Source organism: Myxine glutinosa, chromosome 9 (assembly GCF_964187855.1).
Source record: "Myxine glutinosa chromosome 9, kmMyxGlut1.1, whole genome shotgun sequence".
Lineage (NCBI taxonomy): Eukaryota > Metazoa > Chordata > Myxini > Myxiniformes > Myxinidae > Myxine > Myxine glutinosa.
The window spans coordinates 126342846-126360896 of NC_136269.1; the positions used below are offsets into that span (position 1 = coordinate 126342846).

Consider the following 18051-nt stretch of genomic DNA (forward strand, 5'->3'; position numbering starts at 1 on the left):
CTTTCCTGAAGAAACTGTGTCCTGATTGATTTTGATTGCGGCAGAAGATAACTTAATGTCAATCGGGCTTTGTAAGCGTTCCAAGCGGTTATGCAACAAGAGGGCCCACTCGGCCAACTAGTTAAGATTGATTACGTAATCATCGGCACGGTACCCGCTCATACTCCGGCTTTTTCGTGTATGGTAGCAAAACATTTTCTAAGGAAACATTTCCTTTGCAAGAAAGTAATTGACACTGTATGGGATTGTTGGGCCACATCACAATGAGATATTGCACCTGAGACTTGTCTCAAAGATGGCACCACACCTTAGTCTTCTGCCATTTTGATTTCCTTCCCACAAAATAGTCTTGCATGACAATGTTGGTCCAGCTGTCATTGTAGAGATAAATAAAACCTGGCCAGTCTATCCGTGATGCTTGACCCTACCTGGTACCCTTGTGTCTTAATTTACCGAAAGATCCGGGGCCTTCTGATCATAAGTAATCTACTTGTGAAGCAAAGGTTCCTCTCTCTTAGGGTAGAAATAATGTTGTGTTGTAATCTCCTCTATCATCTTTGTACCTGATTGTCATCATGTACAGCATCAGTAAAAGTTTATAATTGAAAGGGCTGGACTTTCAAGTCGGTAGAGACGACGTTTCAGCGAGAATCCACTCGCCTTGATCATGGCAGTTGTTGAAGTCAATGAAGAAGAAGCTTTGAAATCACCACGTAACCTCAACCGCTGGTCATGTGAATTGGTCTGTTGGCCAGTCCGGGTGTCCCGTGACGATTGTAGATGATTTGGGGGAGATGTTATAGCCTGGCCCCACGACCGTGACAGATTAAATTGCAAACTGCCCCTTTTGGTGAGAGGTGGTGATTCAACTCCTTCCCAAATGGATTCCTTTACACATCGAGCAAACCACTTTTGTTCTCTGTCCAAGATGACTGATGATAGCAATGTAGAGAGTAGCAGGGTAGCTGTTTTACTGCTACCTCAGGGAGTGATGTCCTTGCATTATGCAAGTGACTCGGCATGCTCCGGCTGACAGTACCTGGTATGGGCCCCTTGTCCAGGGTAACGGATCCCCACTGCTTTGTGGGGGAAGTCTCTCTAGGCAAAGGCTATGAGAAGGACAATCAGATATCAAACCACACCTGTAGGTCAGCATGGGCAGGGTTGCAGTGTGGATAAATGTGCCCATGAAAGTCAATGGTGGTAACAATTTGGCACGAGATTTCTTGATGAACGGTCGCGACAAATCACGAAGTGAATGCAAATGAAGACAAAAGCATCAACCCCTTCATTTTAGCTCAACCTCAGTGCAGACAAAGGCCATTGCAGATAAATTGTTGAGATTTTCACCATTACTCCAGACAGGATTTCCGCATTTAATGGCTATCTCGAGACCCAAAGGGGTCTCAGGGTCCGGACCAGACTCAAAAATCTCCGCATCGAGGTCCTCTACAGTATAGTTTTTATTTGGTCCAGATCGGACCAGTGGTTTGGGAGGAAATTGCAATTTTTTGATCGATGACGTCATCCGCTGCGGCGGAACGTGAATCGTTATTCGTGAATTCGTGAATTATTCAAAAAAAATTGGCTTGCCCCGCCGCATCCAGAACAAATAGCGAGGTCCGACCGGTACAGTCGGCTACTCCGGGGTCATATCTAGTACCTCAGTATTCAGTAATTCGTGGGTATATGGGACCCTCCGGTAGGCTGCTAGCACCTGACAAATTAGGTACCGTGATCGAACGCGGCACTTCCGCATTGCGAACACATGACACACGTCCATTCACTTTGTGCAGTTTGGTGGCACATCGTGGATATCTCGGGAACCAGAGGGTTCCCTGGGACCAGACCAGTCTCAAAATGTCCGCCTCGGGTTCCTCTCCAACATAGCGTTTAGTTGGTCGCGATCGGACCAGCGGTTAGCCCGCAAGTTGCAAATTCGTGACCGATGACGTCATCAGACCACCGCCGCTATTTGTCACCTGGGCTAATCCGTGCAGAGCCTCCTGCATTGCACCTGCATGCACACTCGAGCACTCGAGCACCTGCATTGTTGTCATGAAGTGCGCATGGGGAAGGAGCGTGGTTAACGACGTCATCGGTTTACAAAGTCATCGTCATCGTCGTCGTCGTCATCGTCATCGGCTTACAAAGCCTAAAGTTTGTCGTCATAATTCCTCAACACACAACAACTTTGAAATTTCTTGACCGTGATGTGCTCTACAATTATATCGGAAAATGTAAATTTATGACTATCGGTCACGTGGTCAGGCAGCTATTTTGGATTTTAAATAAAGAAACCTCGAAAAAAAAGAAAGAGTTTGGGGTCACTGTCAAATCATTCGCGAACATCCTGCTTTTCCCAAACCCGGTTTTACCGGGGGTGAGGAAAGGCAGGCCTGAAACGAGGCATCATCACACATGTTATATGCGGCGTAACCGCTGTCGAAGATTTCTTAATGTAAGAATTAAAAGACTTCACTTTGTTTTCGAGATTTATTCAGTTATTGCGGAGAGAAACTCCGACTCGATACAAACAGATTACATTGCACACATACACAGCAATACAACATCCAAGTAGACTTCTCTCTGCCCAAGCCTCACGCAGCGTACTCTTATATAAAACGAAATTTTCTTTCCTCTTCTCAGGGAGTAGGCTGAGGTCATTACGGGATTTGCCAGAGGTCAGACTCACTGGCGCCTGACCATCTGTTTCCTTGACAAAGTGTTTGTAGAAGTTGGTTATCACAGAAGGAAAAGAAAAGGTCATTGTACAGGTCGAGGAGGAACATTTTCTGAGGCTTCCAATCTGATCAATCTCAGATAATGAGATCTTGTACTGAAAGCGAAAGCTGAATCTGCAATCTCGCCCCAGCAAACATCCACAGAGGTGAAAAAGGTCATCCCACAAACTGCAGTCTTCATGTTTTGTTCCATATGCACTTTCTTTAGTATCTTATGCGAAAACTAAATGCTTTAAAAACAATTTAGCTCTCAAAATGAAAGAATGGAGTTTGGGCAATGCAATTTACATGTCTGTGATAACTCACATACTCTTGGCTTACAAAAGTCTTTAAACCTCTACACCGCTAACGGCAAGTCCAAGGGCCGGTGACCACGCATTGGACCACGCATTGGACTACGCATTGGACCACGCACCGACCACGCATCGGACAACGATCCGCACCACGTGCCGGACAACGATCCGCACCATGCACATTACCATGCACCGGACTTAGCTCAGGACCACGCTCCGTCCTACCTTCCCCGGACGATGCCCCGGCGCACCCGTCGTGTCCCACACTCCGTACCCCCGCTGGGTGCACATGCGCAGCTTCGGTGTGGCTTTTGGTGAATTTGTCCTCTCAACCCTCCGTTTGTCCCCGAACCATACCTTCGGTCACCACTGCCAGCACAAACCATCCGATGCACCTCACCCATGATTCCACCACACCCATCCAATCCACCTCACCCATGATTCCACCAAACCCATGTGATCGACCACAACCATGATTTCACCACATCCGTCCATCCGATCGACCACACCCATGAAGGAGCCACACCCATCCGATTGACCACAGCCATAATGGAGCCACATCCATCCGATGGACCACAACCGTGATTTCACCACACCCATCCATCCGATGGACCACACCCATGATTCCACCACACACATTTTATTGCACCACACCCATGATTTCAAGAAAAAAGATGAAAAAAATCGAAAACGCCAAAATATCCCTGATATTGTCACGTTGTTGAAAATGGCCTTAAAATCCATGTTGTTGTTGTTGTATCGTCACGTGCCCTGGACTTCGGAATTCCTGATACAAAATTTTCATGATGGAACTTAATTCAACCACATTTGGTTGTTGCATTTTAAATGCTAGCATGACTGTGACACCTTGGGTCTGTTGCTGCTGGTTGACAGGGTTTTCATCATCTTTTATAGTAAAAGGCTGACTGGGTTAATTCAACTAGATGCATTGCAAAGCGAAGATTCGTTGGCGTTTCCCCCCCCCCTTTTTCAAAAAGACCTAAATTCCGTTTAATGTTAGCAATGGAAACAGAAGCATTTATTCATGCACTTGCATTGGAAAAAAATGAAATTTTCCTCGAGTCTTCGCACCTAAAATCCTCCATGGTGTCTGCACCTAAATCCCTGAGATTTGGTGTCCTTGTATGTGTTTGGCTGGTGGTTTGATCAATAACCATTCCTCTGGGATATTGGAAGGAGCAATATTAAGAAGCAGAAGGCATTTATTAGGTTTCAAGTAAGAGTGGAGATGGAGTTATATTCGTACATGAGTAAGAAGAGGCAAATTAAGAAAACTAGCCTGGCTCGGCGTGCTCCGTGCGCTTCACCACATTTTGCTTCAGAGGGATAGGCATCTTTGACCATGCCTACTTTCTCAGGGAGTGAGGGATGGTGGGAATGGTGACTGTGGGATGGTGGTGGTGAAGGTGGATTAGGGGTTGTGGGGAATGGTGGAGGGGGAATGGGGTGGATGGTGCTTGCGAAGATGGGGGTGTTCGGGGGGGGGGGGGGTGGTGGGGGAGGGTGGCCAAATATATCTTGAGCTCTGATTGAATATACACTGTAAATCAGAACCCAACACATATCAATAAAAAGGAACTGAGTGCAAATTTATATTTATTTTAAATTATCAGTTAGAGCTGGAAGGGAAGATCAATACAAATTTATCAAAAACTGGATGGGAAAGTTGAACTTACAGCCTCACAGAGCAGATGTGCCCCCAGTACACAGCTTACTTTCGACTTCCAGCCGAGTTTTTACGTCCTATTTTATTTTGCTCATATCACAATCTCGATCTCAAGTAATCAAGTCAATGTAACAAAAAAAGTAGCACTGATGAATATGGGTAAGTTCCGAATGTGTTTCTTAGGTTAGCTTTAAATATTGTCGAGGGCCGATGAGGACCAGCCCTGGACAGATAGCTGAACAGTTAACTCCGAGGCGTCAGTTCGAAACTTGGCGGAATTATTTTTTGGCGCGCAAGGGCGAAGAAAACCCAGGGTCTTACCTGTACGACGGAATCACAGGGCTTATTACTCGAACCCACAAACAAATAAACACACACGTCAAGGAAAATTCACAATACAAGAATGAAAAAAAGAAAAGAAAAAGAATTCAATGAAATAATTGTGAGATGATAAAATGTCAAAATTAATGTGGAGGTAAAAAAAACTATAACTCCTAATTTGAGGATCCTCCACTCAGACACAATTACAGACAAGGTAATGATAAAAGAAAAGAAAATGGTGTGATGAGTTGGCCAATACACAGCCTGCTCCAATGAGGACGAACATGAATGGTCCCCGAGTCTCTGCCCACTAGATGGCACGCCACATGGCAACCTGAGCTGCGAAGCGGTGGCAAAACTTCCTCCTCCAGCCTTTCCGCGCTCCACAAGACCCCGATAAATCTCTCAGGTTCACACAGCACGAAGCGCAGCCTCCTCGAGCCAGGCCAGAACAAAAGAGAGCCAAAAAGACGAATTCTTCCTCGTGAAGATGACTGCCCCGGGGCGCTCTTGATCAATCTTTTTCCACAGGCGCTCACGAGCCAAAGATGCGCCACCGCCCGCGACCAAGCCCAGAACCCGAGAGCGATGATTTCTGCGACCGCCTGCCACACAGCCAGTACCGGAGAGAGTGAGGAGGGGGAGGGGGGGTTGGGTGGGTGGGCACACCCTCCTTTGACCAGTTTGTCCCTTTGTCCTTTAGGGCCAGTTTTCGATGAAAATGGAGTACTGCACATTGTGCTTTTTAAAAATGATGCATGTTTCACAGTGATAATGATTTATTGATGGTTTTCTAAATTGTCTTTGCAGAGAACAATTGAAAATGGTTTCTTATTCCAAGTCAAGTTCCCAGTTAAGTCAAGCAATACCCAGACGTGAGATGCCATACAAGTGCGCTGTGTGCAGCAAGGAATTTTCTTGGTTGGCATGCTTGAATTATCAGAGAGTAGAACATGCAGAAGAAAAGCCTTGTAAATGTCCTGTGTGCAGCAAGAATTTTTCTCGTTCATCATTTTTACAAACGCATCAACGGATACACACAGAAGAGACACCCCACCTGTGTTCTGTACGCAACAAGGCGTTTCCTTTTGCTTCACGTTTGAAAAAGCATCGATGGATGCACACGGGAGAGAAACCTTTCAAGTGCACTGTGTGCAACAATGAATTTTCTTGGTTAGCATCCTTGAATCATCAAAAAGTAAAACACACAGGAGAGAATCCGTATAAATGTCCTGTGTGTGGCAAGGATTTTGCTTTTTCATCAACTTTTCAAATACATCAAAGAATTCACACAGGAGAGAGGCCTTATAAATGTACTGTGTGCGGGCAGGATTTTGCTCATTCATCAACTTTAAAAGTACATCAAAGAACACACACAGGAGAGAGGCCATATAAATGTCCTGTGTGTGGGAAGGATTTTGCTCATTCATCAACTTTAAAAGTACATCAAAGAATTCACACAGGAGAGAGGCCTTATAAATGTCCTGTGTGTGGGAAGGATTTTGCTCATTCATCAACTTTAAAAGTACATCAAAGAACACACACAGGAGAGAGGCCATATAAATGTACTGTGTGTGGGAAGGATTTTCCTCAATTATCATCTTTACAAACACATCAAAGAAAACACACAGGAGAGAGGCCTTATAAATGTACTGTGTGCGGGCAGGATTTTGCTCATTCATCAACTTTAAAAGTACATCAAATTACGCACTCAAGAGAGAGGCCTTATAAATGTACTGTGTGTGGGAAGGATTTTCCTCAATTATTATCTTTGCAAACACATCAAAGAACACACACGGGAGAGAGGCCTTATAAATGTACTGTGTGTGGGAAGGATTTTCCTCAATCATCATCTTTACAAACACATCAAAGAAAACACACAGGAGAGAGGCCTTATAAATGTACTGTGTGCGGGCAGGATTTTGCTCATTCATCAACTTTAAAAGTACATCAAAGAACACACACAGGAGAGAGGCCTTATAAATGTACTGTGTGTGGGAAGGATTTTCCTCAATTATCATCTTTACAAACACATCAAAGAAAACACACAGGAGAGAGGCCTTATAAATGTCCTGTGTGCGGCAAGGATTTTGCGTTTTCACCAACTTTCCAAAGACATCAAAAGGTACACACAGGAGAGAGGCCTTACAATGTTTTGAATGCCTCAAGACTTTTGGTCGGGTCTCAGGGTTGAAGCGGCATCAAATGATACATACCGAGGAGAAGCCTTACCAATGCTCTGAATGCCTTAAGGCTTTTACTCATCTCGACAAGTTGAAGCGACATCAAATAATACACACCAGAGAGAAACCTTTCAAGTGCCCTGAATGCCTTAAGGCTTTTACTCATCTCTTCAATTTTAAGCGACATCAAATAATACACCGGAGATAAACCTTTCAAGTACTCTGAATGCTTCAATGCTTTTGTTGACCTCTCCAATTTGATGTGGCATCAAATAATACACACCGGAGAGATGCCCTACACATGTTCTGTGTGCGCCAAGACATTGTTGTATCAATCAAAGTTGAAGCGGCATCAAAAATCCATGCACAAGAGACAAAGGAGAGAAGACCTACAGGTTAAGCCCGACAGGTCTTCAAGAAGATAGCACGATTGATCCAATTCACCACCATCTCAAGTCACTCCACTCCACTCTCCCCTCATCCAATCCATGATATTTTCTACCCCTGTTAACAACCCACTCCAAACCCTTCTCCTTCCAAATTTTCTTCTGTATCCATCTTGTCGACCCCATGCATCCACCACGACCCATCTTTCCTTCATACTCATCTTATTTGCCCAACTCTCCCTCTATTTTATCCTTCACCTCTGCTGTTGGTGTTTCCCTCCCATTCCTCCTCCCCCTGTTTCTCCTGCTCCTTTTGTTCTGTTGTTTCCTGATCCGTTCAGTGTTCTTGCTCTTGACTTTTATTCAAGAAAGTGTAGTTTCTGTAAGGTAGAAACAGAAAATACTGGTCACCTTCTTTCAGGTTATGAAAAAACAACTGCCTGAATAACTGCATACACATAAGGACAACAATGTGTGCAACGTACACCATTGGGACATCTGAAAAAGTTTCAACATCTGGGTCTCAGAAAGAAATCAAGGAAGCATGAACCAAAAGCGATTGGTTGAACATGAGGATGCAGTCCTCACGTATGACCAAATCATCCCTTCAATTGTGAACAGAGAAAACAAAGCATTGCAACAGGACATTGTACTTGTGCATGAAAAGGAAAAGATGGCATTGCTAATCAAGGGGTCAGTACCCAGCGACTTTGGTCTAAATAATGTGGAAATCAGGAAATTGACCAAGTAATCAGCATCTGAAAAATGAGGCCAAGAGAACCTGAAAGCTGAAGAGTTCCGACAAAATGGGAAAGATAAAGAACCTCTCTTAGATCTTCAAAATAGTCCCCAGGAATAGTCGGACAAACTAACTACAATTGGAGGCTGTCTGTGGTACAATGACAATCCTGGAAATAATCCTCAGAAGAAAACATTGAGAAGACTTTTTCACAATTTGGACTGTGAAACATGATATTTTACCGAAATGGAGGTGGCTACTTTGAGTCCTGAGAGGACTCCGTTCCACCTTCTCAAAACGGCAAATGGATGTTACAACAGACGAGAGAAGCCGTTCTTGTGTTCTGATTCTAATAAGTATTTTCCCATTTATCATGATATGAAATGCATCGAAGGATAGACAAAGCAAAGAAGCTTTTGCTGGTGTCCTCATTTGTGGATGGTAAAATGCATGCACCCTGCCACGCGAAATCCCCAAATAATCAAACTCATTGAGGAAGCAACGGAGCTCTGGAATACCACATTGATATTGCAGCACTGAGACGGAAAAAATTGAAACACCAGAAGTGAAGATACCTCATGTGTTCTTCCAGGGTGACTGTCTCTCTCCCTTTTGTTTTGCCTGGCTCTGGACCTACTGAGCAAACTCATTGATGAACAAGGACAGGGATACATCCGAACATCTAACAGTATAATGTCCAATGGGTCAGGAAAAGTGACCCATCTAATGTGTATCAATGATTTAATGTTCTTCGAACCAAACGACGGAAAATTTGCAGAACCATTAAAACTAGTAAAATGGTATTCAGACGACTTGTTAAATGCTGCTAAATGTGCGGAGTGCACATTCATAAGAGATTGATCAACAACATTGGATAACATAAATATCGACCTCAGAGCAACAATGCAGGAGCAAGAAAATGAAACATCATGCATGCACCTCAGAGTAGAAGAGCATGACCAACTATTTCGCAAAACAAATGCGGAAAACAATTGACAGAGAATATCTGCAGAGAACGAGGCAAATTCTAAAAACGCATCTCTCCCCAAGAAATAAAATGGGACTTGAAAACCAGCCCGCAGTGCCAGTTTTCCAACATATTGTTGTAGTTTTGTATTCCCTGGGAGATTGAAGCACATGCACAAAGAGTAAAGCTAGTTACATCATAGTATTCTGTTTCGCTATTCAGTATATATTGCATTCATGTGAGCAGATATGGCATTAAGAGTGTTTAGTTAGAAATCCCATTTGTACGTTTTCCTCTTCCATACACTCTCTGCATTCATGTCGTATGTTACATGCACTATCTTCAGTCCCTTCGCCAAAGAATCCTTACTCCCACAGCCTGCCATAGTGAAACGCCCAGCTTCAACACCACATACAGCTGCACCAAATCGGATTGGTGAACACCTGAGACCAATTGACCATCTCAAGGGAGACAGTGTACCAGAACTGTGAAGGCCAATCAACAGCTGTCATCAGGAGTTGGGGGTACTGAAACACCAATCAGGCATGAGGGGGAAGGATCTGTCGGCAGGCAAACTCCTCCTACTGACTGGGGGAGAGGGGTGGAGATCTGCAATGTGAATAGGTGTGTACAGATTAAAATAAAAAGCGAGAGCCGAGAGTAGTGTATATATGTTGATCCTGGACCCCATTGACTTACATGTTAATTTTCCTCAAATCAAACGCCTCTATTACTCCACCCTCAAATCCTCATTGACTTACATGTTAATTTTCATTAATTTTTTAGATATTATCATTTCCCCTGAACACCTTTTTTTCCCTCCCACCCTATCCTCAATCCTCCTTCATTAGACCACTCAAACAATGATCCTTCTATATGATGAACCTATAATCCTTCTGGCCTTATGAACCAAGTATCAACGATCCTAGACCCCCCATTAACACCTATCCTCAATCCTCCTTCATTAGACCACTCATAAATAAATATTTACCCTTATGGATCTATGATCCTTCTGGCCTTATGAACCTATGATCCTACAGCTAATGTTCTTATCTACACCATTTTTAAACCTCCATTAGTCTGGTTGATAGGAAAAAAAAAGGCGGCGGTAGCCCCTTAAAATCCTTAACCCATTATATATATAACTTATCGTTTATATCTTATCACTTATATACTTATGACCATAAGGGAGACAATCAATTCCATTTTTAAAAATAAACCTCATCATCAAAAGCCCCCAATGCTTTCTTATTTATCTCTTCTGAATATAATTGATGTTTATAACTTTTTATTCCATTAATCTTTCTAAACTCTTCTTTCTTTGTTGTTATTAGCTGTTTACTTGTGTTTTTTGTAATTCTTTTGAGTAAAATGAACCCAAGATTTCTTCCCCATTCATATCATATAATTTGTAAGTCCAAGGGACTGTATCCATTACATTAACAATTTTAAATAATTCACGAGTTCATTTTTGTGTATAACCTTTCTCAAATGGCTTTTCCATTTGTATATTCTTACAATATCACCAACTTTGAACTTAGGGTTTCTCAAATTAATCTCCTTTTCATATTCTAGTTTTGTAAATGTTTCTGATGGTTTTGATTTTGTTGATGAATGAACTGTATTATTGTAATTATCTACAATATCTTGAATTAAATACACCCATTTTTGAGAACTGAGTTGTGTGAATTTTTTATATAATTTCTCTTTTAAAGTACGATTAAAACGCTCAACAACAACTGCCTTTCCTTCATTAAAGGTGCTGTATAATTTAATACCCTTCCCCTTAAGAAATTTCACAAATATTTTGTTATAGAACTCTGTTCCCTCATCGGTCCATAACTTCTTTGGTTTTCTTTTATCCCTATCAAATATTTGTTGGAAGGCTAACATTAAAGTATCACCCTTTTTATTTTTTAAAGGAACAACCCAGGCATATCTACTCCTCAAATCAATAACGGTTAAAGCATACCTGTATCCCTTATCATTATTTAGTTCAATTAAATCAGCGGACCATATGTGGTCGGTGTATTTGGAATAAACTTTCCTTCTTTTAAACTTTGTGATTATAGGTTTATGTAATTCATTAGCCAAAAGCTCCTCAGTCTTGATGACATCATTGGAGTTTAATAGTTTTTTGAGGAATAACCAAGACCAAGTTTCAATTTAACATTTATCATTTTTTTCACAATAAACCTATCAACTTTCTCTCTCAACGTAGGATTTCGTATCAAAGACAAATTATACAACATTTCTCTGTCTGCTTCATGTTTTTCATCCAATGTAGTAGTATTCCCATAATCAATATCATGCTTCATACACACTTCATCAACCCTATTTATAGGCTTGGACCAAGGTTTAGGATTGTCAGCCTCATCTAATCTTTTATCCAGGTTTGTTCCAGGACCACAGAAAGAATATCCAGGTAGATGTAGTTCCCCAGGAATTCCAGTTGTTGTAAATTTACTTCCTGACAGAAACTTTTGTATGTCTCCTCCACTTTTAGGAGAGATGAATTGGCACTTTTTAGAGCCACACACTTGACATATTCCTTTTTGATAAACTCTATTATTTTTAGCTTTAACATGAGATATTTTTAGATTTGTTTTTTTTTTTACATTTGAGACAATAACTCATATTTATTTATCAGAAAAATTCTGACAGAGTATCAAAACCTTTTTGGTTTTTAACATATACATTTCAATCTTTATTTTAAAAACATAAAGAATCCTAAGGAATGCCTTCACTCTCTCCTCCATTTAATTACAAATAAAACTAACTAAAGTCAATAACACCAACATCATCAACCACATAATCTTTTCCTTCTTCTTCTTCTTCACCACTTTCTCGTTTAGATCTACTCCCTGAAATACCACCAGTCAATGCTCCCGCCGCTATTTTTGAAACCATTATCTTTAAAAGAGTCATTAATTCTTTATTTTCCTCTTCGGTGCGTTGAGATTGATTTATTTGCTGTAATACATCCACTCTTTTTTGAATCTCTCTGATATCCATCTTTTTATATTTTTCCTCCCTCTCTCTTTCCTCCTTCTCCTCCTTCTCCTCCTCCTCTTCCGTTTTTGAAACCAATATTTCCATTAGACTTTTTATTTCTTTAATTTCCTCTTTGGTGAGTTGAGATTGATTTATTTGTTGTAATACATTCAATCTTTTACGAATCTCACAGATTTCCATCTTTTTTATTTTTTCCTCCCTCTCTCTTTCTTCCCTCTCTTCAACTCCTTCCTCATCCCTTGCTACCCTTGAGTTTGGACCCCAAAGAATATTATACATATATTCATCTGGATTTTGAGATATTCTTGTATCTGTAATTATTTTTCTCATAATAGGATACCAATAAGATTTGTTGATAATTTCTAAAAGAGTTTTATATTTCATAACTTTGAGAAGTACATTTTTATTTAATATTTTAAACAAGTCTCTATTTGTGGGTTTAGCAATATCAGTATAAGGCCACTTTTTAATGATAAAATTTCCATATATATGCTTCAAATCATAAGGTATGTAATACCAAGCACCCTTTTCTTGTAGGTATCCCTGAATACAAAAATTATAATTCTCTTGTAGTCTTTTTCCTGCCATTTATGTATCAGAAATATATGTGAGATTAATATTATAACAGGTAATACCACCCCATCTTCCCACTACCAAATCGGTTTGTATTCCTCGGCTTTCTATCCTTATCTCATTGCCTTCCTTCTTTGTTATGTTAACCATCGCTATACTATCATATATTTTTCTTTTCTTAAAATCATGTATTTGTTGTTTACTAATTGTACTTCCACATAAATCCTTATCCTCACCAAGCAGATAATATTCTTCTTTACGAGACTGATTCAAATCATGTAGGTCTTCTAAGTTTATTGAAAAAGACCAATTATACCCTAAATCAGGCATATCATACCCCCATTTATTAATTAGCATATTAACTATATGTCCTTCTTTATAAAATTAAATTGTAAGCAGATAGTTAAATTGAATGAGGAAAGGTGTATGGTCAGTATAACCGGGTGTTGTGGTTGTAAATTTTACTTGTTTAACAAAACGTGCTGTTTTATTTAAAGATATATATTGTGATAAATCACTAAATCTAATCAAGTCATTTGTATCTGTAGGGTTTGGATAATTGATTAATTTATAAGTATTTTTCATATTAATATTTTTTGTTATATAATATTTTTGTCGTTCAGCCTGTGCCTTTGTATAATAATTTGATAAATCAATATCCTGAGAGGATTCTCCAAAGATAGAACCATCTTTTCCAACATAAGTCATTTATATTAGATTTAAAATGATATCATAAAAATTTTCATTATTGTTGAGTTGAAATAATACATATAAACATAATTGTCCACAACATTTAGAATTAATTTCTTGAACTTGAAATGTTTGATAAACACCATTCTGTAAGAATTGTATTACTGCAACAGGCGGTGGCATACCATAACTATCAAAATTATATTTATCCTGACTATTATGAATACAAACCCAATGAGAACCATTCTGTGTGTCTAAATTCATAATAATATTCTTTGTATTCTTATTTATATGTATTAATTCATCTCTCATACAAATAACCACATTATCAATTTTTAGTTTTTTACAATATTTAGCTAGTTCTATATTTGACGTTGTATTCTCTCCAAATTGTTTAAACCATTTATTCATTTATTTATGAGAAAGATACAATCCATTACCCCGTTTAGTTAGTTTAACACCCGCTTGAGCGATAGAGGAAAGCATATCTCCAACCAACAATCTAGCTTTATCAGGCAGTAGGTGAGTAAAATCCACAATTACACCACTTCCACTAATTTGTTTCTCCAACTCCTTGTTTTGTCTTTCCAATTCTTTTTGAGCTTTTAGTTGTGCCTTCCTTTCATTAGCAGTTTTTACCGCTGCTGAAATACCACCAGTCAATGCTCCCGCCACACTCAAACCAGCAAATAAAGGCATTAGAAATGGGAGAAATCCTCCTCTTGACTCATCTATTGAATATTTCTTCAACATAGGTTTTGTCATTTTAATTTTAAGTGATCCAACATCATTTAGTGTTCGGACCTGCTCTCTTGTCAACAAAACATCAATTCTTACTGCTCCTTTTCTTTGAATTGTATTAACATTAATAATTAATACAATGCTTTTGATTTTGAATACAATTTTTGTAGTGTGAGGGTGTGAGGTAGATTTGTAGATTTGAGAGTGTGAGGTGCGATTGGAGAGTGTGAGGCGCGATTGGAGAGCGTGAGGCGCGATTGGAGAGGAGTGTGAGGCGCGATTGGAGAGGCGTGTGAGGGATTGGAGAGGAGAGGCGTGTGAGGGATTGGAGAGGAGAGGAGTGTGAGGGATTGGAGAGGAGAGGAGTGTGAGGGATTGGAGAGGAGAGGAGTGTGAGGGATTGGAGAGGTGAGGGGAGGAGTGCTAGGTGGAGAGTGTCAGGTGGAGAGGAGTGAGGGGTCACATATTATGTGAATATTATAATAGCCGTCGATGATTCTGTCTGTCTGTCTGTTGGGCGTCTGTCCGGGGTGTGGCTTACTCGGTTTGCAGAGTAGCTCCACCCATAGCTCCACCCATTCTGGGAGTGGCTTCATATAATTATAAACAAATATCCACCATTTTATTAACTCGCATAGCTTTGAGGCCTGTTTTGTAGGCCCGTGATGTCTTGCTCTCTCTCCCAGTTTTATTTCAAATCAAATTCGATATATCATTTCATTTTTCACAGTCGCTAACATAGTTTTAGACTCGGTTGAAAAAAAACGGGAAGAAAATCCAATGAAAATTGCCGTTTATAGAACGAAATGAATTCTCAAACGCCTGTAACTTCAAGGCCATTGAGTCTCTCTCACGCCTTTATCTCCAATCTAACTCACCATATGATTTCATTTTTATCGATGGTTTTAGACTCGGTGTCAGCAATAATTGAGAACATTCCACACACGCGGGAAAATGCAGAGATATATTTTCAAAAATCGCGTCATGGTGTATCATACACCGCCCAACATGACACCGACGGCAACCTTATCGATAAATATTAAAAATTCGTATTTTTTGTATGTAGGTAGTATGTATGTATGAATAATAATACAAGGTAGTATGTAGGTAGTATGTATGTATGTAGGTAGTAGTAGTATTTTGTGGTATTATGAAGTGGTAGTAGTATGTAGTGGAGGAGTAGTAGTTGTAGTGCCAAGTTGCCATAGTAGTATGTCGTAGTAGTAGTAGTAGTAGTAGTATGTCGTAGTCGTATGTTGTAGTAATAGTATGTTGTAGTAGTAGTATGTTGTAGTAGTAGTAGTATGTTGTAGTAGTAGTAGTATGTTGTAGTAGTATAAGTATGTTGTGGTAGTATTAGTATGTTGTGGTAGTATGTAGTATGTTGTAGTCGTAGTATGCAGTTTGTTGTAGTCATAGTATGTTGTAGTAGTATTAGTATGTTGTAGTATTAGTATGTTGTAGTATGTTGTGGTCGTAGTAGTATGTTGTAGTATTAGTATGTTGTGGTCGTAGTAGTAGTAGTATGTTGTAGTAGTAGTATGTTGTAGTAGTAGTATGTAGTATGTAGTATGTTGTAGTAGTAGTATGTTGTAGTAGTAGTATGTTGTAGTAATAATAGTATGTTGTAGTCGTATAAGTATGTTGTAGTCGTATTAGTATGTTGTGGTAGTATTAGTATGTTGTGGTAGTATTAGTATGTTGTCGTCGTAGTATGTTGTAGTAGTAATAATATGTTGTAGTAGTCTCAGTATGTTGTAGTAGTATTAGTATGTTGTGGTGGTATTAGTATGTTGTGGTGGTATTAGTATGTTGTGGTACTATTAGTATGTTGTAGTCATAGTCGTAGTATGTTGTAGTAGTATTAGTATGTTGTAGTATTAGTATGTTGTAGTATGTTGTGGTCATAGTAGTAGTAGTATGTTGTAGTATGTTGTAGTATGTGGTATGTTGCAGTAGTAGTAGTATGTGGTATGTTGCAGTAGTTGTATGTAGTATGTTGTAGTAGTAGTAGTATGTTGTAGTATGTGGTATGTTGCAGTAGTTGTATGTAGTATGTAGTAGTAGTATGTTGTATGTTGCAGTAGTAGTATGTTGTAGTAGTAGTAGTATGTTGTAGTATTAGTATGTTGTAGTAGTAGTAGTATGTAGTTTGTTGTAGTAGTAGTATGTAGTTTGTTGTAGTAGTAGTTTGTAGTTTGTTGTAGTAGTAGTAGTAGTAGTATGTTGTAGTGGTAGTAGTATGTAGTATGTTGTATGTAGTAGTAGTATGTAGTTTGTTGTAGTTGTAGTAGTATGTTGTAGTAGTAGTAGTAGTAGTAGTATGTTGTATGTAGTCGTAGTATGTAGTTTGTTGTAGTAGTAGTATGTAGTTTGTTGTAGTAGTAGTAGTATGTTGTAGTATGTAGTTTGTTGTAGTAGTAGTATGTAGTTTGTTGTAGTAGTAGTAGTATGTAGTATGTTGTAGTAGTAGTTTGTAGTTTGTTGTAGTAGTAGTAGTAGTATGTTGTAGTAGTAGTAGTATGTAGTATGTTGTATGTAGTAGTATGTAGTATGTTCTATGTCGTAGTAGTATGTAGTATGTTCTATGTAGTAGTAGTATGTTGCCACTTCAGCCTTTGTTTTTCATAAGCAGGAAATCGGTAGAAAGACAGTTCTTGGTTGGTTTCTTATCTATTTACACACTCAGGAACGCAACACTGCGGTGGTTTTGGCTCCAGTTGTTTTGTGTTTGGACCCGGAAGCAGCATTATGACGCGCGCGTTACGTCACGCTTCCCAAGAGGATTTAATTACCGCCCATTGGACTTCGCCCGAAACAGGGCCTTATGGATTGGGTCTCGTCCGTCTGTCCGTCCGTGCGTTTGCACGCAACCAGATCTCAGACATGTATGGACAGATTTTGTGCATACTTGGTGTAGACAGGCCGGTTTAGTGTTGTATATTTCTTTTTTTTCTTTCTTTCTTTTAAATAGCTCTGCGGATATGACGTAACAGAGTGCCGCTCCGGGGACAGGAAGTGCTTGACCGGGTGGCAGTTGGACGGTTTGTTGTTGGGGCAATTCAAAGAAAGGGGATTAATTAGTTATTTTCCAAACTGTGTATGGTAACAGTTTTTTTTTGCCTCATTGTAAATACCAAACGAGCGGAGATGCTGTTGTGGGGGGTATGAATGATGGTTGTTCAGTGATTTATTTGTGGTTGTTCTGGCGTCGTGTTGAAATGTGGTGTCATGGAGACGTGTGGGCCAACACTGTGTCGTGGGTGTCAGAAGTGGGATGTGAAATGGTTGTCAACTTGCAAGATATAGACAGCGACACGTCGATGTTAAACCAGATCACCTGTTGTCATGCAATCACCGTAATTGTGTGTAAAACGCCATGTTGCTTGCCGAATGGATCAGGAATATAAACGACATGATCGCTTATTAAGACTGTAAACCTCTTGCGGTAAGATGCCACCGAGGGGTCCATTTCGTACATTGTTGTACCCGATACACATTGTAGTATATATGGAATGAAGTAACATTACACGTTAAATTGTGGGAATGCCAGACAGCCCCGTTTTTGATGCACTTGTTTTACCTTGAGAATCGGCACCAAATGTTCGTAATTAAACCGCGATCAGTAATAAACCATCACTGTGTGTGCCTCAGTGATGGGCGATGGTGATTGAGTAGTTTAGGCTTCGTGTGCATAACAGATAATAAACGC

At 40.0% G+C, this 18051-nt stretch overlaps 1 pseudogene; it reads left to right on the forward strand.

Moving 5' to 3' along the window:
• Positions 1-5868: 5868 nt before the first annotated feature.
• On the forward strand, positions 5869-7653 carry LOC137435696 (uncharacterized; annotated as a pseudogene).
• Positions 7654-18051: the final 10398 nt, after the last annotated feature.